The following is a 23297-nucleotide window of genomic DNA, read 5'->3' on the forward strand; positions in this document are numbered from 1 at the left end:
AGGGTCAGCCTGTGGGTTCGGCAGTTGGGTCGGATGACTCAGAGGAGGAGGGGGGTGTTGAAGAGCTTGCTGAGGGGGTTGAAGATCTTGCTGATGAGAGCCCTCAGCCAGGCCCCTCCCACCTGGTCACCACAGAGACCCAGCTGTGTGAGCCTGACAGCGTGGATGAAGATGACCCACAGCTGGCCCTGTTCAAGGACGCTAGACGCAAGAGGCAGTCAATCAGGAGTAAACAGAGGAAGGCAATGGGGCAGAGAGAAGCCACGCCCTGAACTGTATAAAAGGGGAATGCGTGGGAGGGCTGGTTTGCTGAAGGCAACCGCTTGATTAGTTCCTGTTTCATAGCTCCTGTTTCATGGTTGGTGTCTTGTTTTGCTCTGTTTTATCTTAATAAATTTGGCAGGCTTAATTCCAGCCTCTTGCCGTTTGTAAAGGGGTTGTCCCTGCCTTTTCTGCAGGGCCGGTAGCAGGCTGGTACAGAACACATATAAGGAATGGCTGCTGGAATTGTGTATGTCTAGTTTAATGAAGAGAAGGATGAGGAGAGACATGATAGCAGTCTTCCAATATCTCAGGCTGCCACAAAGAAGAGGGAGTCAAGCTATTCTCCAAAGCACCCGAAGGCAGGACAAGAAGCAATGGATGGAAACTAACCAAGGAGAGAAGCATCCTAGAACGAAGGAGAAACTTCCTGACAGTTAGAACAATTAACCAGCGGAACAACCTGCCTCCAGAAGCTGTGAAAGCTGTGAAAGAAAGCTGTGAATGAGTTAAGCAGCTTTACGTTCTGCTGCCTGTTACTTCCTTGCCGTCTTCTCTCTTTAGTGTTTCTCTCCGACTGTTTCCTTGATTTTTCCCCCTTATTGGTATGTTGAAAGTTAAGGTTAAGTAAGATTACTTTGCTGAATTAACCTCACCCCCTTCTCTCCCTGATGAAACCTTTAAACGAATGTGCAAGTTGTTAAGTGAAACAGTGGCTACCTCAGAATTTGTGGAAGCTCGTGGAGGCCTAGTGCAGGCCCAGGCTTGCCTTCCAAAGGACTCCCTACTCCAACTGTTTGGTCTCCCCGTGGCTTTCCCTTCCCCACAGAGTCCCTGCAGGCTTTTTCCTCACTCTCACTGGGTCCCTGCAATGCTTAGGCCTGACTCCCACCCCACCAGGCCTCACAACCTCCTCCTCCTTGCCTTTTCAAAATATCTGAAACTCATGTTGGGGAAAGAGGGAGGACACTCATTCCTGAGCTCTGTGACTGCGTTGTGGAAGCAGCCATTATTTAAATTGTGCCTGGGATTCATCCCTGGGCCATGTGGTAGACTTCTGGAAGCAGCTGCCATTTTACCATGCCTGCCTCCATGTCAAAATGGTGGCTGCTTCTGGGTCACTGTTGCGTGGGAGTGGGACAAATTGTTCTATTTTCAACCTTAACACTGTAGACTATGTTAAGGAATTGTGGGTGCTCTGAAAATGGTGTCTGCCTCTGGGAGGTCTCCAAAATTGAGGACCCAGATTGTTGGGGGCAATAAGCTGACTTTGTAATAATGCCACTTGGGGGCCCCCCGAAAGCCCTAATAAGCAGGCATATACATAGAATGAAGGCTATTGCTAAGCACATTGATTTGTGCTTAGATTGTAAGCTGCCCTGAGTCTTCGGAGAAGGGCGGGATATAAATGGGATTAAAAAAAAAAAAGGCAGACTATGTATCCCTGGGGCACATGATAAATGGACAAGTACCACTTGTGCCAGTATTGTGCTGCAGCTGCCAAAAAAAGCCAATGCAGTCCTAGGCTGCATCAATAGAGGAACAGTGTCAAGACAACAAAAAGAGATAGAATTGCTTTACACAGTGCTGGTGACACCACACTTAGAATAAAGTGTCCAATTTTGGTCACCATGATACAAAAAAGTTGTTGAGACCCTGGACAGTGTGCAGAGAAGAGCAACAAAGATGATAAAGGGTGTGGATGCTAAATCGTATGATGATCAGTTGTAGGAGCTAGGTATATCTACGCTATAAAAGAGAACCATTAGGAGTTACATCAGGGGTGTCAAACTCAATTTCATTGAGGGCCGCATCAGCATTACGGTTGCTCTCAGGGGGCCGGGTGGGTATGGCCTGGGTGGACATGGCCTACTGGGTGGGCGTGGCTAGAGTGCGTATGGCTTACTGGGTGGGCGTGGCCAGCTCTACATCGTTTGCATCAAGGGTGCCTAGGCAGGAGTGGGGCAGATCTGGGGGTCTCTGGTAGAAGGAGAGTCTCTGGGCTAGGGCCAAGGCAGTGGGGGCCGTTCCCTCACTGTTTCCAGGATGGCTTTGCGGGCTGCATTAAACCACTTCGCGGGCCGGATCTGGCCCCCAGGCCTTGTGTTTGACATGTCTGAGTTACACGATAGCTGTCTTCTGGTACTTGAGGGGCTGTCACAAAGAAGGGATTGAGTTATTCTCTAAGGCACCTGAGGGCAGTACAGGAAATAATGGGCGGAAGCTTGTTAAATGAGGTCCATCTTAGAAGGAAGGGAGGAGAAATTTTCCATCAGTGAGGGCAATTAATCAACAGAATAGCTTGCCTTCAGGGATTGTGGGTGCTCCATCACTGGAGGTTTTCAGGAATAGACAACCATTTGAGTGGAATAGTATAAAGCTTCTGCCTTGAGCAGCGGGTTGGACTAGTAGACCCCCAAGGTCCCTTCCAAGCATATAATGTTATGCTTCCATGAATTTAGAGGCAGTTTAGAAAATAAGAACAAACCAGCACCATGTGCTTGCTTCTGGCAAAAAACAAAAAAAAAATTATTCAGAAAATTAATATAAAGTACAAACTCAATTTTTTTCAAAAAAGAAAATAAGGATAGACAAAGCATTTTGAAAGAAAGAAAAATGTGCATTAAAAAAGACAAAAAGATATTTACATATATTATCCCCCACGCTTGAGTATTCATAAATATATTGGAGCAATATTAGTTTTCTCCCCTTGTGAAGCGGCCCCCAAATTTATAAACCTCTACCTCTATTTACAACCAATTTACCCTTCATCTATCTACTATAGTGGTCCCCAATCTTTTTGGCACCAGGGACCAGTTTGATGAAAGACAAGTTTGCACAGGGGTGGGGTAGGGGTGGGGGGAAGAATCGGGATGAAACACAGGAAAATCTTCACTAGAAGAAGCGTTCTTTTGCTCCAGGGGCAAAATCAGAAGACACAGAGAAATCTTCACTTGAAGAGGCTCTCTGCTTCTGCTCCAGGGGAAACCCCAATCGGGGTTCTCCAATCTCAGGGAAGCAGAAAGAGGCATAAATCAGAAGTCCCCAACCTTTGGGGCACCAGGGTCCAGTTACGTGGAGAGAGGTCTTTCCGTGGACTAGAGGGGGCGTGGTTTTGTGTGCTGCCTGGATCCTGCAGATGGGACTTTGTTCGTTTGCGTGGACCGGTTGCTGGCATGCTTCAGACCGGTACCGGGCTTGGGGACCTTTGGCGTAAATGATCACTGCCTGCACTTTTTAATGGCTCAGCACAGTGTTTCTCTTCCAGGTTACACCAGGACTTACTTTCTAAGAAAGTGGGAAGGAAGTAGGGGAGAAGAGTCAATTTTAGCAGCCTTCCAGCAAAACAAGCCAAAGACCCAGTAGGTTGAGGAAGTGCTGAGAAAACTGTTCAAAACAGAAAGAGAGAGCAAACCAACTCGGCCTAGAGCAATGCCATTCATTTGCAAAGGAACCCAGAAGCGCGCAGCCCCCCTTGGCTTGCAAAGGTTTGGTTTTCATGCAGTGAAAACCTTTTAAACAAACACACACACAAACACAGAGACAACCACACAGATCAAACCAGCAAAAGTGAAAAATGCAAGTTGAAGCACAAGAGAGCCCAGCGTTCTTGGAAAATGTTCAAAATACAGAGGGATTCCCTTGGAGACGCAAGCACTTAAAAAACCCCCTTTGGTGGGGGTTCCCCACCCACAAGGCTTTTGGGGAGCCCTTAGTTGCAAGCTCAGCTGAGCTGCATTTGCAAACTTAGCTGAACAAAGGCAATGTGAGCCCAATTGGGGTGCCCTGAGGAGGAGAAAGAAGAGGTAGCAGGAGGAAGCAGAGGCAAGATCAAGAAGAGAAGGAAGAAGAGGTAATAGAAAGAGGAAGAGGAAGAAGGATGCGTTGCCCAGGAGTGGTAAGCCACTTGCCAGCACAGGTGGCAGGGAACCTTTGTACTGGGTGATTCCTCTTTTGCCCCACTGCTCTCTTGCCCCAGCCCCCAGCCCTGAAGACTCACCACATGCTTGGAGGTGGAAGATGTGCCTTCAGCTCACCTCCAGCTGCATGCCCCAGTTCCTAATGTGCTACGGGCTGGTACGGGTCATGGGGTTGGGGACCCCGATCTACTATATATAGAGGCGAAGTGGTTAACAGGTGAACCAACAGCAGAGTTAAATAAAGCACTTTGTTAACAATCCACTATTGCATTTAACTTGTATACAAGTCTAGAACGGCTTCTTATTTACCATAGATCACCGTAATAATTGCCTCTGATCTGTCTGGGATGAAGTATTTTTCTCTGATTCTTATTAATAAAACCTTTTTAAAAAGATTTTGGTTAATAACAGTAAGAAAACAATTGTGTCTTATTCCCCCAAGTCATAAACCTTTTGGTTGATCCATTTTCCAAGAGTCCAGTCCAAATAAGCACATTGATTTGTGCTTAGATTGTAAGCCGCCCTGAGTCTTCGGAGAAGGGCGGGATATAAATGGGATTTTTTTTTAAAAAAAATTGTTTTCCGGTTAGATATGGTAAGTCCATTCCCCAGTTACCAATAACTTCATCACGTCGAAGTCCATCAAATCTGTTCAGGTCACTGAACAAGTGCTACGATGACCAGATTGCTGGACCAGGTATAAATCTGCTCTCCCAGTGCAATTCTAATTTAAGAAAAATAAAATGGAAACAGGGGAGGAAAAAGGGAAGAAGGAAAAAATGTGGGGTAGAGGGAGAAAAAAACCCCTTGACTTCTGACTTTAGCACAGTAGCATTACAACCTCAACTTTTTACTTTTACACAGTCATTTATACTAATCTATACTACTGTCTAATCAGCAAAATCAAAGTTTCATTTTTTCCATCACAAGCGTAAAATCCAGAAGTGATTTCCAAATAAAAACAAAATTAGATATTCTTCTTCAGATAAAGCAATCAATCTAAGCATCTCTATTTTTTTTCCTTACTAGGGGAAATAATATATATTTCTGCTTACCCTTATTAATCTTTATAAACTATCATCATTTATATTAACAAAGTTCACTGTATTCTTTCAGATTCTTTAACCATAAAAGGAAAAACTTTTTTTACATCCGTTTTAAAATACTAAAATTTTTAAAAAACCATTTCTAAAATCAATAAGCTCTAATAATCTTTTTTTTTCACTTCCTTTTAGCATACATACTTTAAAGTTCACTTCAGTTATATTTTACAAGCTTAAAAATTACTGAAAGCATTATATATGAAAGGGAAAAACATTTTCAAACCACTTTATAAACACAAAACTGTATTAAAGGTTTTTTCCGGTTACACATATTAGACCAATAAATTTCCAAGAAACACCAATTAGCTCTTTAAATTTAAGTCACTGCCTCAAATTTATCCTCATAAAGTGTTTTTCTTCTCTGGAATTTCTAACAAATACTTTTCTTCTTCTCATTCTTCACTTTGTAAGTGTCCCTGAAGAAGTCCCAAACCTATCCTCTTATGAGTGGCAAATTAACTTGGAATGCTACCTTCAATTGTGCTAGGCCATGCATGCTTGGGCCACACGACACTGTTGTGGAAGCAGATGTTATTTTTAGTGTGCCTGGGATTCATCCCTCTATCGTGTGGTGGATTTGTGGAATCAGCTGCCATTTTGCCACACCTGCCAGGGGGCTACGTCTGGGTCATTGTCATGTGGGGGAAGGGAGAAACTACTCTGGTTTGCTACCTTAACACTATGCAGACCACATTAAGTGATTGTGCATGCACTGAAAATGATGACTTCTTCCAGGAGACCTTCAAAAGATAAGCATGTGATGGGTGACAGGTGTGCAGGGAGTGGGCCTAAGGCCCAGTGAAAAAAAGCAGTATAAAAGTTCATCTGTAAAGGCTTTTCTGCCATTTTTGAGATTTCTTGTTAAACAACAAGATGTCTTGAGGCAAACTAAAATAAAGAAGCATAGAGTATTCTTGATAATGAATTATAAGGACAGAAAAGTGTGGTCTTATTTTATTTCTTTTAAGTCAGACATGTCAAACACAAGCCCGGGGGCCGGATCTGGCCCACGAAGCCATCCTGGAAACAGTGAGGGAACGGCCCCCACTGCCTTGGCCCTGGCCCAGAGACCCTCAGATCTGTCCAACTCCTGCCCGGGCCCCCATAGACACCCTTGATGCGAACGATGTAGAGTTGGCCACGCCCACCCAGTAGGCCATACACACTCTAGCCACACCCACCCAGTAGGCCACGCCTACCCTGGCCATACCCACCCGGCCCCCTGAGGGCAACCGCAATGCTGATGCGGCCCTCAATGAAATTGAGTTTGACACCCCTGGCCTAGCCTTTCCCCCCAACATGAGGTTCAGAGTTCTTCAAAAGGTAAAGAGGAGGAGGGTGTGAAGCCTGCTGGGGTGGGAGTCAGGCCTAAGGACTGCAGGGACCCAGTGGGGATGAAAAACCCTGTGGGGACCTTGTGGGGGAGGGAGAGGCCAGTGGACAAGGGAAAGGCCTGGGGTGATCAAAGGGTTGAGGTAGGGGAGGCCTTTGGAACACAAGCCTTGACCAGGGGTATGCCTCCAACACTGAAGTAGCCAGTGTTGTGTTTCACAAATCACACATTCATTTAACAGCTTTATCAGGGAGAGAGGTGGGTGGGGTGGGGTAGTTAAGCAAAGCAGTCTCGTTTAACAGTGATTACAACATAAAACCGTAATTGGTAAGCTCCATTACACTTATATCTTGAGAACTACTTGTATACAGGCAGGGAAATTTTGGGACTCAAAATCTGGAGGACACCAAGGTAGAAGACAGAAAGTTCAGTTGTGGAAATTCCATAAGAAATATACAAAAACACCACCCAAAAGCCTTTTTGAAGAATTCCACAACTTCTGCAAAAAGAAATATCCAGAAACTTCTGCTGGTCACTCGAAATTAGTTAGCTTTTATCAAGGCTGTGGGTCCTCTGGTGTATAACCAGGTTGGAATTCTGTCTGAAACTTTTTCCACAATCAGGACATTCATATCATTTCTTCCTGGTACGAGTCATCTAGGGAGTCAACAGGCTGTTATTCTGACTAAAACTTTTTCCACAATCAAGGCATTCAAAAGGTTTCTCTCCTGTATGTGTCCTCTGGTGTCTCATAAGATGGGAAGTTTTACTGAACCTTTTCCCACACTCTGAACAGCCATATGTTTCTGTCCTTTGTGAGACCTCTTGTGTGTCATGAGTCTGGAATTCTGACTGAAACTTTCCCCACAATCTGGACACTCATACGGTTTTTCGCCTGTGTGAGTTCTCTGGTGTATTACCAGGGTAGAATTACGACTGAAACATTTCCCACACTCTGGACATTCATACGATTTTTCGCCTGTATGAGTTCTCTGGTGTGTCACCAGGGTGGAATTATGAGTGAAACTTTTCCCACACTCAGGACATTTAAAGGGTTTCTCCCCAGTGTGAGTGCTCTGGTGTATCACCAGGTGGGAATTCCGTCTGAAACTTTTCCCACACTCAGGACATTCATATGGTTTCTCTCCTGTGTGAGTCCTCCGATGTGTCACTAGGGTAGAACTCTTACTGAATCTTTTCCCACATTCTGGACAATCATATGGTTTCTCTCCTGTGTGAGCCCTCTGGTGTACCACCAAGTTGGAATTCATACTGAAATGTTTCCCACACTTTGGACACTCATAGGGTTTCTCTCCTGTGTGAGTCCTTTTGTGTGCCACGAGGCTGGAATTCATACTGAAACATTTCCCACACTTTGGACACTCATATGGTTTCTCTCCTGTGTGAGTCCTTTTGTGTGCCACGAGGCTGGAATTCTGACTGAAGCTTTTCCCACAATCTGGACACTCATATGGTTTCTCTCCTGTGTGAGTCCTCTGGTGTAACACCAGGCTGGAATTCTGATTGAAACATTTCCCACATTCTGGACATTCATACGGTTTATGTCCTGTGTGAATCCACTGGTGTGTTACCAGACTAGAATAATGACTTAAACTTTTACCACACTCAGGACATTCATACAGTTTGTCCTGGGAATGAGTCCTCTGGTGTGCCATGAGACTGGAATTCTTAGTGAAACTTTTCCCACACTCTGGACACTCATATTTTTTCTCTCTCGTGTGAGTCCTCTGGTGTGTCACAAGGCCTAAATTCTTACTAAAACGTTTCCCAAAATCAGGAATATCATGCAGTTTCTCCCTCTTGTGAATCCTCTGATGTACCACCAGGATGGAATTTTGACTGAAACTTTTCCCACAATCTGGACACTCATATGGTTTCTTGCCTGTGTGACTCCTCTGGTGTATTACCAGGCTGGAACTGTGACGGAAACGTTTCCTACAATCAGGACATTCAAAGGGTTTCTCTCCTGTGTGAATCCTCTGGTGTATCACCAGGCTGAAATTGTGACTGAAACTTTTCCCACACTCAGGACATTTAAAGGGTTTCTCCCCAGTGTGAGTGCTCTGGTGCATCACCAGATGGGAATTCCGTCTGAAACTTTTCCCACACTCAGGACATTCATATGGTTTCTCTCCTGTATGAGTCCTTTGATGTGCCAGTAGGCTAGAATTCTTATTGAATCTTTTCCCGCACTCTGGACAATCATACAATTTCTTTTCTGTGTGAGTCTTCTGATGTGGCACCTGGTTGGAATTCATACTGAAACATTTCCCACAATCTGGACGGTTTATGTCCTGAGTGAGTCCTCTGGCGCATCACCAGGCTGGGATTCTTACTGAAACATTTCCCACGTTCTGGACATTCATATGGCTTTTCTCCTGTGTGAGTCCACTGGAGTGTTATAACAGGCTAGAATAATGACTGAAACCTTTCTCACTCAGGCATTAATACGGTTTGTCTTAGAAATGGGTCCTCTGGTGTGTCACCAGGCTGGAATTGTTAGTGAAACTTTTCCCACACTCTGGACACTCATATATTTTTTTCTCCTGTGTGAGTCCTCTGGTATGTCACAAGGCCTAAATTCTTACTGAAACATTTCCCAAAATCAGGACTACCGTACGGTTTCTCCCTATTGTAAGTCTTCTGGTGTATCACCAGGTGGGAATGTTGATTGAATCTTTTCCAGCTATCAGGACATTCAAAGTGTTTCTCCCTTGTATGAGTCTTCAGGTATGTTATGAGGTGGGAATTTCTAATGAAACTTTTCCTTCAAACTGGACACTGACAGTTTCTCCCTGGTGTGACACCTCTGATGTTTCACTAAGTTGCTATGCTTGCTAAAGCATTTACCACATTGAGAGCACTTGCAGCCATCTGTCCTATATGAGTCCTTCCATGAACTACAAAAGAACTGTTCAGACTAAACCATTTGTCACATTTGTAGCATTTCTATGACTTTTCTACATTGTGGATCCTCTCATTCATAATCACTTGCGATTTACAATCTGTGCTTTTGGCAGAACAGGCACATCTATGGACTTTTTCTACCACAGATATTCTTGAGATCAAAAATGTGTTTAGCGCTGCTTTGATTCAAATCGTTTTCTTCCTCACAGCGTAAGGCCTACATCACTGTCTGCTCTTCCTGGCTGTCCAATTGACCTTTCTCTCCCCACTGACTTCTGGGTATTTCCCTCTCTTTCCGAATGAAATTGAATCTCCCTTGATGTTTCATGTAACATATTCTTGAGTATTCTTAATTTTCTCTCCTTTGTCTCTCACCTACTGGGGAAGGAGAGAAATTGTGTAGCTTTCTGAAGAAAATGGAAAATATTTTGATTTCTGGCTGGATTTGCTTTCCTTTCCAATGTTGCTTGTTATTCTCAATTGTCCAGAGTGCTCTTATTGCCATCCTTTGTCTAGAAGATTAAAAAAAAGTTTAACTTTAATCAGATGTGAATCTGATTCACATCTTTAATCAGATGTGTTGCAATGTGAAAAAAGAAAAAGTATATATTACAATAAATAAGCAAACATGCCACATTGTTAGAATAACCTCTTACAGAATAAATCCAAGTTCAGATATTCATTCAGTCATGAAATCCTCTTTTTCACGTGTGTCATTCAAACTCTTAGCACTGCAAAGAGTTATCATCAAATATATCTGAAGTGCTGGGGCATGCCTAGAGAAATATAAATATACACATCTACAAATGTATATATGTGAAAATGCATGTTTCCATCCTGAAAAATGTCCCAAAATGGTTAAAGTCAAACCTTCTGAGCTAATTGGTGGAGCAGTGGGCTAATGCCTCCTTAAGTAACACCAGCTGCCTGCAATTAGTGCAGGTTCGCATCCCACCAGGCTCAAGGTTGACTCAGCCTTCCATCCTTCCGAGGTAGGTAAAATTGTTGGGGGCAATTAAGCTGACTTTGTAATAATGCCGCTTGGGGTGTGTGTGAAAGCCCTAATAAGCAGGCATATACATAGAATGAAGGCTACTGCTAAGCTTGTAAGCCGCCCTGAGTCTTCGGAGAAGGGCGGGATATAAATGGAATTAAAATAAATAAATAAATAAAATAATTTTAGAGATGTGGGGGCTTTAAGTGATGAAGCCTCTGCAAGATTTAAAGCACCAGTTTTGCCCTTGGAAGTCCTCAGCTCCACGTAAAAGGAGAAAATATTTTCCACAACCCACTCTGATTTGCATAACATCCTAATTCAAGTAGTCCTCACTTACTGACTGCAATTGTGACTGGCATCTGTGTCACTAAGCAGCCCAATCATTAAGCATGATGTCACATGACAGTGCCAACTTACATTTGTTCTTCAGCATTTGTTATGCAAATTGGTGTGGGTTGTTAAACACAATTTCACATGAATTTGAAAAATTAGCTAGGAAGGTCATAAATGGGGATATTGACTGTGGGATATTGCTGTGTCCGTTGTAAACGTGAATTGCAATTGCTGCAGTATTTTTGCTGATGCGATACTTCAGTTCTTTCTTTCTAATAAATTTACAGACATTTCTAAACTTCTGTTTTTACTTGTCATTATGGGGTGCTGAGTGTAGATTAATGAGAGAAAAAAATTAATTTCAAAATCTGTAGAATCAGGCTGCAGCATAACAAGCTTAACAAAACCAAAGGGGGTCCGAATACATTCTGAGTGCACTGTACATCACAGAACCCCCTTGATCTCTTTGGAAAGCTGTTTGTAAAAAAAACAGTGCAGAGCTTTTTCTTTTAGTGTAGATTATGCAGCCCATAAAAGAATTACAATTAACACTGAAGACCTCCGTGGTGTTGTTCACTTACATGGCCAGAGAGAAACAGGGATGCGGCAGTCACCAGAGAGGGAATCCGGGCGTGTAAGAGAGGCAGATTCAGGGGCTCCATCTCAAAGGAAGCCCACCTGGACAGGGCAGCCCATTGGCCAAGCCCACCTGGACGCCTCTCGGCTCTCCCTCACCCGCCTTCCAGACGCCATTCAGCTCCTCCTCGCAGGGTCCCCGCCCTCCCCTCCAGCCTCGCTCCCTCCCAGCCCAGAGCCCCCCCCGTCCTCTCCCTCCTCCTCCTCCCCTCCAGGCACTGGCAGGCTGACCCTCCCCAGCAGCGAGAGGGGAACGTGGGAACGGGGGTGCCCAACCTTCCGGGAAACACCGGGAGCCCCCAGGCTGGGAGCCGGGCTGCGCCAAGAGGCTGGGTGCGGGGCAGGAGGGGGGCTCGGGGGAAGGATCTGGAGGGGATCGGAGAGCCGTTCGCGGAAGCCGCAACCCAGGAGGAGGCGAAGGGAAGGCGCAGCGCTTCCCACGGAGCAGAAAAGCTCGCAAGGAAAGGCGGAGACTCGGAAGGGGAGGGGGCGCAAGTGGGGGAAACCCACCTCGCTCTCCCTCCCTCCCTCCCCCGAGGAATCCCCCCTCCCCTTCCCCCCCCGGGATTCCCCCCTCCTCTCCTTCCCCCTCTCGCAGCGTCCTTGCCCACCTAGCGCCCCTCCCCGCGAGGGGAACCTCCGCAGCTCTGCCGTAAGAGACGTCTGGAAACCAGGAAGGGGGGCGCGGGAGGGGCCGAAAACTGGATCCCAGACACCCTTTCTCTCTCTCTCTCCCCCCCCCCCCCATTTCCTGCGTCTTCTCTAGGCGCCAGAGAAAAGTTCTCTGCATTTAACCTCTTCGTGGAACCCACTGCGGGGAGGGGGCGACTGGGCCATCGCCGGGCAATGCCGAAGTGCTCCAGTCGGGGCCCCCGCAAAAGATCCTCATCCCCAAGGGAAGGCCAAAAGATGAAGAAGAAAGGGATTAAAGCAGGGGTAGGCAACCTCGACTCTTGTATGACTCATGGACTTCAACTCCCAGAATTCCTGAGCCAGCTTGGCTGGCTCAGGAATTCTGGGAGTTGAAGTCCATGAGTCATACAAGAGCCGAGGATGCCTACCCCTGGATTAAAGAAAATAGCTGCATGGGCTAATCTGCACCTCTAAATGCAAATCTCTACTGAAGGTGGGTGAGGAAGTCCTGCAAATGTCGTTGGACTACAACAGCCGCCATCCCCCCCTTCCACCAATAGAGTTTTGCATGTTCCTCAAGTAAAGAGCCTTGGTGGAGCAGTGGGCTAATGCCTCCTTAAGTAACACCAGCTGCCTGCAATTAGTGCAGGTTCGTATCCCACCAGGCTCAAGGTTGACTCAGCCTTCCATCCTTCCGAGGTAGGTAAAATGAGGACCCAGATTGTTGGGGGCAATTAAGCTGGCTTTGTAATAATGCCGCGTGGGGTGTGTGTGAAAGCCCTAATAAGCCCTAATAATATACATAGTATGAAGGCTACTGCTAAGCTTGTAAGCCGCCCTGAGTCTTCGGAGAAGGGCGGGATATAAATGGAATTAAAATAATAAATAAATAAATAAATAAATAAATAAATAAATAAATAAATAAATAAATAAATGTAAAGGTTCCCCCACACATGCGTTTCCGACTCTAGGTGCCGGTGCTCATCTCCGTTTCAAAGCCAAGGAGCCAGCGTTTGTCCGAAGACATCTCCGTGGTCATGTGGCCGGCATGACTAGATGCCAAAGGCGCACGGAACGCTGTTACCTTCCCACCGTAGTGGTCCCTATTTTTCTACTTGCATTTTTACGTGCTTTTGAACTGCTAGGTTGGCAGAAGCTGGGACAAGTCACAGGCGCTCACTCTGTTACGCGGCACTCGGGATTTGACCCGTCAAACTGCCGACCTTCTGATCGACAAGCTCAGCATCCTAACCCACTGAGCCACCGTTTCCCTATCTCCCCAAGTACAAAACAAAATTAATCAAAGGAGCCAATCGGATGCCACAACAACGCTTTAATCACAAATGCCAGCCTGCGGGAATTTCATGCAACCTCCTTTCCAAACTGCTACCAGCATTTGCAGTTAATTTTCAGTGATTTCAAATGGAGAGGGAGGCCACGAGGGGCCATGTATCCTTCCTGTTTGATTGGCAGCAACATATTTAACTGTAGTGCTGAGGGAGAGGTTTCAAGCAGCTGTTACTTATTTTAATCTGTGGTACCTGTTGGCAGCTCTATTTGGTTGCTAACTGACTCTGCAACTGAAGCTCCCTACTGTTTATAGTCTCACAAAGAGGAGGTATGGGAGAAGCACTCTGCCCTCAGGATTTCATCTGACAGCTTGCTGGTTATTTTGGAACTCTACTGCTCCAAAATATGGCTTTAAATGAAAAATAAGAAGAAAAAGCGGAATGGCTCCTTTACAAAGAAATCCAAAAGGTCCATTAAAAGAAGCCTTTTGCTTTTCCCAATCAGGCTTTTTCCAGAAGGAATGGCATGATTAATTAAAACCCCTCTGTACTTTTCAGCATTCATGATCCCCTCAATTCGCCCTGTTCACCGCCCTGAGTCCTTCGGGAGAAGGGCGGTATACAAATTAAATAAATAAATAAATAAATTATCGCCGACACCACTGGCAGAAATGCAGCCCCAAACCAGGACAGACGATCCACCGTGTTTCCCTGAAGTCTGCAAATGTCCATTTGTCCATCTCTCTCCATCACTTCCCAAATATTGTCAACAATTGGATCCAAAAATTTTAAACTTGGATTCATCATTGGATAATACTCTTTTCCACTGATCCTTAGTCCAATTTTTGTGACCTTCAGCATATCTTAGCCTTTTCACCCAGTTCTCCTTCGGTGGGTGGTTTCTGTGGTTGAGCTTAAAGGAGTTAAAACCATGGAGTATTTTATTGCTAGAAAGGATGAGAGGAGCCGAGAAGGGCAGAGGAACTTCCTTTTCTGGATCACTCACAACAGGAGGAAGGTGTGCAGAGAGACTTTTGTGCTCTTCCAAGGATGGAAGCAGCAGCTGGAAGGTGAGTTGAGGCCAGGTTGGAAGAGAAACCCGGAGCAAGTGGGGCTGTTTGGTTTCCTCCACTGCGTGGAAGCAGAGAAGCAACTGGGCTGAAGCAGGTCAGCTGTTGCTGCATGTTCCTTCCCTGCCCAACAGTCCACTGGTGCTGCATGCTGTTAAATTCAGGGCTGCAATTTTCTGCTGGTGAGAAGTTTTAAAAAGTCTCTTTCAAGTGAAGGTTGATTCTTTGGGAATGGCTTCCCTCCAGAGCAGGGGTAGGCAACCTCGGCTCTTTTATGACTCATGGACTTCAACTCCCAGAATCCATGAGTCATAAAAGAGCCGAGGTTGCCTACCCCTGCTCCAGAGGTTGTGATTGCTCCATCATTGGAGGTTTGCAACAGAGTAACAGAATTGGAAGGAACTTGAAGGTCTTCTGTTCCAACCCTTTGCTCAAGCAGGAGACCTAATATCATTTCAGACAAATGACTGTCCAGTCTTTTCTTAAAAGTCTCCAGTGATGGAACACTCACAACTTCTGAAGGGAAGCGGTTCCACTGGTTAATTGTTTTCACTGTCAGGAAGTTTCTCCTTGATCAGGTTAGGTTGCTTCTTCTTGATCAGACATGATCCAATAAAGCACATCAAAACAAGCAGGTGTTCCCGACAAACACACCTTCACCTAGCATCTGATTAAATCATCCTTCCCAGGCTTTCCTTGTGAGGAGGAGTGGGGCTGCTTCCTCTCAAGCAGCCTTGCTGACCTGTGCATTGAGTGGAGGAGGCAGTTGTTCCTAATCAAGGTGCTGGTTATCACCTATAAAGCCCTACATGGCCTGGGTCCGGGATATCTGAGGGAACACCTGCTGCCGGCATCAAATGCCCTTCGCCCAGTGCGCTCCCACAGGGAGGGTCTGCTCAGGGTCCCGCCGGTAAGAGACTGCCGGCGGGTGACACCCAGGGATAGGGCCTTCTCGGTGGGAGCGCCTGCCCTCTGGAACCAGCTGCCGGTGGAGCTGAGAACTGCCCCCGACCTTCGATCATTCCGCCGGGGCCTGAAGACCTGGCTCTTCGAGCTCTCGGGCCCAGACTGAGGAGGAATTTTTAATTTGGGGTTCTTTTTAACTGACTACAGGGTTAATTTAATATTTTTTAATTTGATTCTTAATTTTTGTATTTCGGATTTTTAATTTCCTGTAAACCGCCCTGAGTCCTCAGGGAATAGGGCGGTATATAAATATAACTAAATAAATAAATCTGGAGTCTGTCGTCTTTGCTGGCCCTCCGTAGCTGCTCTGCTCCTGCAGGCAGGTCAGCCGCCGCCCCCCACTGCCAGACAGCCATGGGACTGCCTCATCTTCAGCCCCTTGATTCTCCACCATTCAGAGGAGACTGTGCCCTCCCTGTCAGACAGCCTGGTTCCAACTCCTACTCCCAACTGGGATCCGACAAAGCCATGACAATCAGCTCTTTTCCAGTCCACTGGTGCTCGAGGATCTTTGAAAGATATGGTTCAACGGTTCTGAGATCAGGTCTGCCAATTCCTTCAGAACTCTGGGATGTAATAAATCTGGTCCTGATGATTTGAAGTTGTTCTCTTCTTGCCTATTTTAATTTGTATTCCTAGTCTGTTTTTGACAGTTCTGTTTTTGGTGGGTTGAACTATTTTTTCTTTGTGCGTGAAAACGGATGCAAAGAATGAATTAAGCAGCCCTACTTTCTCCTTGCTCCCAGTCATTTCCTTGCCATCTTTTCCCATTGGTGGACCAATTATTTCCTTGACTTAATTTCTTGTATTTTACATGTTGAAAGAAACTATTTTAAAATTATTTTTGACATTTGTGGCAAGCCTTGGTTCAGTTTCAGCCTTAGCTATCCTGATTTTGGATTCAGGCTATATGCTGCTATTCTCCCTTAGTTACGTGTCCCTCGTTCCATTTTTTTTAATACTTATCGTTTTGTCTTTCAGTTTATCAGAAAGACTTCCTTCTTTTAGATTTCTTACTTTTCTTTTTCACTAGTATTTTGCTGGACTGGGCTTTTGTAATCATATTTTTCAGAGTTTCCTAAGCTTCTTGAGTTGTTTCCTCCTGTAAGATTTTCATACATGAAATCCTTCCCAAGCTGCCTCTAGGTTTGTTAAAATCAGCTCTTTTAAAGTCTACGACACTGATTTGATTTTTTCTATTCCTTGTGTCTGCATTATATTGAATTCCAATATGACATGGTCATGCTCCCCCAAATTATCTGCAGCTTCAACTCTCCTCTATCATTTTATCTCTGCTAGTAGGAATTTAGGTCACTATAGGAGACCCCCTAGTTTCCTCCTCTACCTTTTAGCTGACAAAGTTGTCATCTAGGTTCATCAGGAACCTTTAAGACAAAATTGGACAGCCATTTGTCCGGAACGGTATAGAGTTTCCTGCCTAAGAAATAGATTGGACTGAATACCTTCCTTCCAACTCTGTTATCCTGTTATGGACTTGCTGTTTTCTTGGCAACAAGACTGGACTCAATCTGCTACTAGTCTTTTTCTGGGACTTTTATTTATTTATTTATTTATTTAATTGAATTTCTATACCGCCCTTCTCCCGAAGGACTCAGGGCGGTGTACAGGGCAACAAAAGTACTACATACAAAAGTTAAAAGTAAGATTAAATTAATTAAGCCCTAACAATAAATAATTAAAAATACCCCAAACCCTTAGACCAGGCTGGCCTGTTCAAATAAGTAGGTTTTCAGATCACGGCGGAAAGAGCGAAGGTCGGGAGCCATCCGGAGCTCTACCGGTAATTGATTCCAAAGGGCTGGCGCGCCCACAGAGAATGCTCACCCCCTGGGGGCCACCAGCCGACACTCTTGTTTTTTAACTTCCACATTTTGCCAATAAGCACGGTATTCCATATTAGTGCCACATCTGTGCATTAACCAGGTTCAACTATACTTAATCCAGCACTTTTAAAAAAATAGTTATTGAGGAGCTTTGTATAGGAGCTTTGTTCAGTTGTATAGGCAGTCCTTGCTTACCATTTGTTCCCTGAGCCTTCCAAGATACAATGACACTATAAAAGCAGACATATGCCCTTATTTAGAGCTGAGCAAAATGGGTGCTTCAAATCTTGCAGAGCCATTAGGCAACATTTCATCAGTTAAAGCCCCACATGTCTAAAATTAGCTCAGAGGATTTGACTAATTATTTTGGGACATTTTTTCAGGCTTGAAAGACATCGATTTACCACATACGTACAGTTATGTGTGTATTTATATTTCTCCCTGTATTTATATATCTACAATTGTATAATCTATCCCCAGCCCTTCCAGATGATCCCTTTGCAGGGCTAAGAATTTGTGATTGGCCCAAATCAACAAGAGAATTTCATGAATGAATTGATATCTGAACTTAGATCTTGGTAGTCTTCCATGTGTCAAATGAATCAATAATAATAATAATAATAATAATAATAATAATAATAATAATAATAATAATAATAATAATAATAATAATATAATGTTGGAAGGGACCTTAGAGGTCAGCTAGTCCAATCCCCTGCTCAGGCAGGAAACCTATACCATGTCAGACAAGTGGCTGTCCAGTCTCTTCTTAAAAACTTCCAGTGTTGGAGCATACACAGCTTCTGGAGGCAAGTTCTTCCACTGGTTAATTGTTCTAACTGTCAGGAAGTTTCTCCTTAGTTCTAGGTTGCTTCTCTCCTTGACTAGTTTCCATCCGTTGCTTCTTGTCCTGCTTTCAGGCGCTTTGGAGAATAGATTGTCTCCCTTTTCTTTGTGGCAGCCCTGGAGATATTGGAACACTGCTATCATGTCACCCCTAGTTCTTCTTTTCATTAAAGTAGACATACTCAATTCCAGCAACCGTTCCTTATATGTTTTAGCCTCCAATCCCCTAATCAACTTTGTTGCTCTTCTATGTAGTCTTTCTAGAGTCTCAACATATTTTTTACATCATGGTGACCAAAACTGGATGCAGTACTCCAAGTGTGGCCTTACCAAGGCATTGTAAACTGGTATTGATATTTCACGTGATCTTGATTCTATCCCTCTGTTAATGCAGCCTAGCACTGTGTTGGCTTTTTTGGCAGCTGCAGCACAATGCTGGCTCATATTTAAGTGATTGTCCACTAGGACTCCGAGATCCCTCTCACAGTTACTACTATTGAGCAAGGTACCACCTATACCTGTACATTTTGTTTTTCTTGCCTAAATGTAGAACCTTACTTTTTTCACCACTGAATTTCATTTTGTTAGATAGCGCCCAGTGTTCAAGTCTGTCCAGATCCTCCTGTATCTTAAGCCTGTCTTCTGGAGTGTTGGCTATTCCTTCCAGCTTGGTGTCCTCTGCAAATTTGATGAGTTCCCCATCTATCCCCTCGTCCAAATTGTTGATGAAGATGTTGAAGAGCACTGGGCCTAGAACAGAACCCTGGGGCACCCCACTACACACTTCCCTTCATGTAGATGCAGTTCCATTGTGGACCACACGCTGAGTACAGCCGGTCAGCCAGCTACAAATCTATCATGGTTCCGACAACTGAAACTCTTCAAAGAACTTCAAGGCATTGTTTACCTTAAATAATCTTTAATTTAAAAGCATAGCTTCGGCACATACATGGTTGAAGCCAAAATCTGAATTCCCCTCCCCTAAACACATAGTATCAAAGCACAATTCCCACCTCTAATTTGCAGTCATAAATCACATTCGACAGTTTGAAATGCAAGCTTTCCCTCCTGTTTCCAACCCACAATTTCTTATCATCTCTTATTTCAAAAGCTCGAGAATTGTTATGTCTAATTAACTCCCATCACATTCTTCCTCCTTTTTGAGTATCATCTAATTCTAAGACTAAAGCATAAAAAGAAAAAGGCTGCATCTCCCTATGTTGTCAAAGCAAGAACATCCGATGTTAGCAGCATTGACAGTAGTAGGCTGTGATCTACTTTATGAAATGCCTTACTGAAGTCCAAGTAAATTATATTCACAGCATTCCTCTGGTCCACTAATTTTGCAGTTGGTCAAAGAATGCAATAACATTTGTCTGGCATGATCTGTTTTTGACCAACCCATGCTGGCTTTTAGTAATGACTTTGTTTGCCTCTAGGTGTTCGCTGATTCATTGTTTGATTATCTTTTCCAGGATCTTCCCAGGTATTAAGGTCAGGCTGATACGTCTGTAGTTTTCTGGATCTATTTTTTCCCCTTTTTTGAAGATGGGTATTATATCAGCTCTCTTCCAGTCCTCTGGTAGTTCCCTAGTGCTCCAGGATCTTTGAAAAATATAGTTCAGTGGTTCTGAGATCACATTTGCCAGTTCCTTGAGAAACTTGGGACGTAATCCATCTAGTCCTGATTATTTGAACTTGTCTAGGCTGGACAGGTGCTCACTTACCATTTTCTTGCCTATCTTAACTTGTGTTTCTATTCTGTTTTTTATGGTACTGTTTCAATAGGTTGGACTGTTTTTTCCCTTGTGCAAAAAACTAGTTAAATAGTTTCCGCTTTCTCTCTGTTGCTTGTTACCTTCTTGCCACTTTCCCCGACTGTGGGTTTTTTCGCACCCTGCGGGCTCCTCATGAACTTGCCGATGAATGAAGACACGTGTCTGAGCTTTCTCGGGATGAGGGCCCAGACCGAAGTCCCAAGCTCTCTTTTATTGAGATACCAGCAACGCATCAGCAACAAGCAATCAGCAACAAGCAATTATCTAAATGTTTTCATTTTAGCTATCCATCAAGTTACGAATGGTTACATCTCAGTCATGCACTAAGCAATTATGTTAAGGTTATAAATCAGCTACATATCTGTATGGAATGTCTTTGTTCTAGTAACTATCTTGTATGTGTTACTTTCTTGTACGTGTTCCAACGGGTGTCCATCTGCACGTAGCAAGGTCATTTGAAAATTGGAAAACTGCAACTTAGCAGAAACAAAACTTGTCTCTGCCCTGAGCCAAACCTGCGCCATTTTATGTGAGCCTAAGGTGGAAATATGACAGGTTTCCTACATCTCCTCCTTTTTTGTTTTTTGACCCAAAGGGCTCAGTAGGACAGAGATGTGGTGCATTCCGGTGCTAAGCATAAGGCTTTCTTTTGGCCCTCCTCGCCATCTGTGTCTAATACGAAGGAGGCCTTTTCAATGGCGCGGTCCGTTGTATTTGACTCAAGGTCTTCTTGAGGCAATAACTGATATTTTCTTTCCCACAAGGCATTTACATGCTTGATGGCACGTTGCTCTGCTATAAATGAAATGCTATTAGAGATAGTTCTAACAAAAATAGGTAAAACACAAGGCAAAATAATACATCCTAAAGCAATCATACTAATTAAAGCTACAATAGCTTGCAAACCAGGTAATTTGGGAAACCAGGAGCCAAATAATTCCTGAAAGTTAAAACCATTCCATGTTTGAACAGGAACATGAGCTACTTTAATCATTTTGTCTGTGATCTCCTGAATCACTTTCCCACTGTCATCAATTTCAATACAACAATTTGTAAGATTAAATTTTCCACATACCCCCCCTTCTTTAGCTAAGAGATAGTCCAGGGCCAATCGATTTTGCATAATATAAGTTCTTGATTTAGCACTTTCTTTTGCTAAATGGGTCATGGCTGAAACTGTTTCATTAGTGACAATTTCTACAACTGCTTGCAGCCGAATCAGACGATTGAGTAAGTAAATTGGGGTCCTATAGCCATAGGTCCCATCTTCTGCCCAAGTTGCAGGTCCATAATAATGGATTATACGGTCGGGGGGCCATTCATTGTCTTTCCAAACACCCCGATGAATGTTTTTTGTGTCTCTTTCACTACGGATGTTACCAATTTCTTCATAAACTGGAACACCCAACACTTGTCGCTGTTGGAGGGGCAAAAGGAAAAAGCTAGGCCTGATGGCTCCTAGAACACAAGAACCATACCAGTCCTTGGGAAGAAAATTATAAGCAAAACGTCCACAAATCCAATATAGGCCGGTAGGAGCGTTCCATTGCAAGGCGTTGTTTTCTGGATCTAACAGGAAGGCCATGTGTGTCATTTGTGCCAATGCATTGTTGGGCTGTGAGTCCGAAGAACCTGACCACCAAGTATTGTTCTCCCAAGTCCCTTTGCATCTTAGTGAGCCCACGTTACTATGGCGAAAATCAGTCTTTTTGCGTTGGTAACAGACGTTGCCTACCAATTTGGTAGTTATAGCCCAAATTTCTTGTCCTTTCTGATTAAAGGTGTAATTGGCCTGATTTTCTAACATTTGAGTGTAATTGAGTTCATGGGCTTCCCATGGCCATTGATCACCCATGTTAGTGCCCCCACACACAAAACAATTTTGTACCGTGAGCTCCTTAGCAATAGTTTCTGCCAAGGCCAAAAACATGTTGTGAGCTCTAGGGGGAAGTACCAACCCCTCCATTTGTTGGCTTTCTTGATAATAAGAATGAAAAAGTGACTGACTAAGGGGATCTAAATTGTGCTGAATAATCTGGATTGTTAAGATTACACTGGGGTCTGAGCCTGTTCCGTCGATACCCAGCCCATATTGATTGTTGACCCCTTTCCAGGAATGCGATCCCAACCAATTTTGTGGGACCGGGAATGTCAAATTTATTAAGTTGCAATTATGCCGGTGGCAGGAGGAGTTTGCTGGCAACCTGGTAATATAAAGTGTTTTATGCTGATTATACCTGGGTATGGTATCTGGATGGACAGTCATTCCTCGGGACTGAAAATCCACACATTTCCAGTCTCCACAATAGGTGCCTCTGCCGCAAGAGTCACGGTAGTCGGATCGTCGGGCGCATAGATACTTTTCGTTGTTGGAGTAAGTTCGCCGCCATTCTAAGGATCCGCATGTACTGGCCCCTTCGTCCATGGCTCTGCACGCATCAAAGATGACAGATTGAGAAGCCCCTTTGTTATAAAAATCATGACTAACCAGAAGAGCTGACCCTGCTTCAATTTTAATTGTGTATCGATGAGTGGGTCCCTTTGGATTGAAACATTGAATCTTACCAGCATCAGTACAGATGGAGTATGATGTACCATTATGGGTGCATTGATGTGAAAGTTTGGTTTTGCAAGATAGGTGAGTGTGAAAAATCAATGTTCTAGTTATGAGGGTGCCTTGTTTGGTGGTTGCCATGCAAAGTTCACATTGTCCTTTAGTCTGAAGCACCGTGGTCGTATGAGTTGGTAATGTTAATGAAAAACCGATAAGAGTCACAAACCATATTGTCGTCTTTAGCGGGGTCCATAGTTGTTTTTGTGGAGGCATGATATGGGCGAACATGACGACCGGGGATCCACAGCACTTTGTCTGGCAGTTGAACAGCTGCGTAGCCTCTGCCCCAGGTGATAAGGTCTGCGGGGCCTTGCCAAGTCAGGTCTGGAAGTTGTCGGTACCAAACCTGTGGCTTAGGGAGATCTGAAGAAGAAGAAGAAGAAAAATGCCGCTCTGCAGCGGTGGTTAAGGGATGGCCAGTCAAGTTTGAAAAGTTCAGAGTGTAGAGGCAAAGGTTAAGAATTTCTTGCACTGCTGGGAGGTTGGGATTTCGTTTTCCCCCGTTCTGATTTTTATAGCGATCTAAAGCATGTTTCAAGGTTTGGTTAGCTCTTTCCACCAAGGCCTGGCCTTGGCTATTGTATGGAATTCCAAATTTGTGTGTGATTTGCCAATGATGACAAAATTCTGCCATGGCTTGACTGCTATAGGCAGGGCCATTATCTGTTTTGAGTTCTTTTGGACATCCCAGCACTGCAAAGGTCCGAATACAATGATTAATGACATGTTTGGTGGCTTCTCCCCTT

Source organism: Vipera ursinii (assembly GCF_947247035.1).
Source record: "Vipera ursinii genome assembly, chromosome: 2".
Lineage (NCBI taxonomy): Eukaryota > Metazoa > Chordata > Lepidosauria > Squamata > Viperidae > Vipera > Vipera ursinii.